This window comes from Cyprinodon tularosa, unplaced genomic scaffold (genome assembly GCF_016077235.1).
Source record: "Cyprinodon tularosa strain WSP-4 unplaced genomic scaffold, ASM1607723v1 ctg148, whole genome shotgun sequence".
In the NCBI taxonomy this organism is placed as follows: domain Eukaryota; kingdom Metazoa; phylum Chordata; class Actinopteri; order Cyprinodontiformes; family Cyprinodontidae; genus Cyprinodon; species Cyprinodon tularosa.
The window spans coordinates 476,610-478,845 of record NW_024038309.1 but is presented as its reverse complement, the minus strand read 5'-3'; positions in this window follow the sequence as shown (position 1 = coordinate 478,845).

The following is a 2,236-nucleotide window of genomic DNA, read 5'->3' as shown; positions in this document are numbered from 1 at the left end:
AAGAATGGTTCCAATAAAAATAAAATAAAAAAACTCTATGTGTTCTTATATACATTTTTGGATTTATCCTGTAAGAACAATGTACGGTAGCAGAGAGGAGCAATAAATTAAAACATATATGTTCTGAACCATATTAAAACACATCTTAAAGCCATACAAAGGTGCCATGAAGAGGGATTCCTGACCCTCTATTGGATCCAGGAATCACAAATAAAATATAATCAGTGGTGTGAAACGTTTACATGCATGATCTGTATAGAAGGTTGCTGCAAAGTCAAAGATGCAAGGCAAGGAAAACGCAAGGGACACAACCAAGTAAGTAAATATGCAAGCTTTTATTTTTCTAAGCCTGATGGTTGGACAGTTTTTGTAAAATACTCTTGATCAGACTGGAGTTTAAATCCAACTATCAAAGTGTAAACTAAAAACAAACACTCCTGGTTTTTTACTTTCTTTGCATTTTATAATCTTCATCTTCAGACCTGTCATACATCCGGAAAAACTTCCCCTTTAATGTAAATGTGTCTCCAGCTGCAAATGCATCATCAGTGAACTCCAGCCCCCGTCTCTCCTACACTTCTGACGTTCTCCCCATTGCCAAGCAGCCATCTGTGGCATTTTCTCTGGCTGCAGCCTATAACCTTACACCCGTTATCTAATGAACTCCTCATCACTTGTAGCTACCACCTCATAATCTTTCCACTCTTGTAACCATGACTTGCAGGATTGGTTCAGATTTCCAAGGTGGGTTGAATATTTCAATTCAATAAAAAAACAACATTATTTATCCTAAGGGAAATGAAATTAAGTTGAAATTTTTTCCTAAAATTTGTCATTCATTATTGCTGTTAAAAGTAGCACATTGCTTGATTGTGTCTATAAAAAGATGAAGGTGAAGGAACAGCAGATGAAAGGACTATAATCTTTTGTGCATATTATCGTCCTGGATGAGTTTAAAAGGACATGTAAAGCACTGCTTTAAACCAATCAATCTGAGAAAAATGAAAAAGCCAAGTGAATGGCTTTGCTTTCCCTTTTCTTCTCAGGTTGTCCATGAATCCCATTGTTAACCATCTTCCCAAGACCACCTTGAAATTTTCTTTTTAGGTCTGATGGAAGTTTAGGTTACTATGATTAAGCAATGTTAATTAACCCTAGAGCCTTTGACCAATACCTGATGTTTAGCAGAAAGAGTAGAAAAAAAAAATCTGACAATAAGTCAGAAAACATAGAAAAGGTAAAATTGTATAAAGCTAAACACTAAAGCCGGAATCTAAAATTTTACTGCATTAATGGTAAAATGAGAGAGAAAAATAATTAAAAGTTAGCTTCTATTGCAAATTTAACAAATATTCAAAAACATTCTGTTTCAGAGCGCTTCATTAGGTTCAATTACATAAAATAGTTCCTGATTACTCCAAGCCAGTAAATAATATTAAACGGCACCCTAAAGTTCTACTTGCTTAATGTTATTTTTTTCTGAACAGATATATCCTGTTGAGTTTAAGTCAAAACTTCAATCTAAGAAACTTTGAGGTCGGACAGCCACCCTGCCTTCGTCACAACCTAGAGCCCCTCCACAAAGAATTGTTCTCCTATCCATAAATACCGCAATGCAAAATGCAAAAATGGTTCAGTGAAAGCTTTATCTGCCTGGAATGTGAATAATCTTGTTCCATAAGTAACATAACATAAAAACAGAAACTTGAATAAAGAGTACTGAAAACATTTTATACAGTGAGAAAATCCTCACAAAGAACAATGAAACCATCTTTGAACCACTTTAATGTGTTATTGTGACTCATTACACTGGAAAATACACAAATCAACAAATTGTTCCTGGAGGGTAGAAGCAGTTACTGTACTCAGTCATGAAATCCACTATAGTTAGTACAAAAACAGACACACGTTTTAGCTCTTTGAATTATTTTTCAGGCGGAATTGATGTTCCAATCCACCAGGAAGATTCATCAGAGAAATAAAGCAGCATCAGTCTCCTGCTCTCCATTCTTTTACTTACAATCTGTTTTGGATTCCTTTTTTGGGAAGTGATGTTTTTTAACTGTCCCTCTGGACGCCTTGTAGCAACTTTCAACAGTCTCTTACTCTGTTAATAGATGCACCCAAACCATCAGTCAGTGTTGAACATGATGCCTTACATATTACTCCAAAGGAGACAGTAACAGCTTTTGAATGTGCAACATTCGACCTCACAGTGACTGAAGCATCATAACCA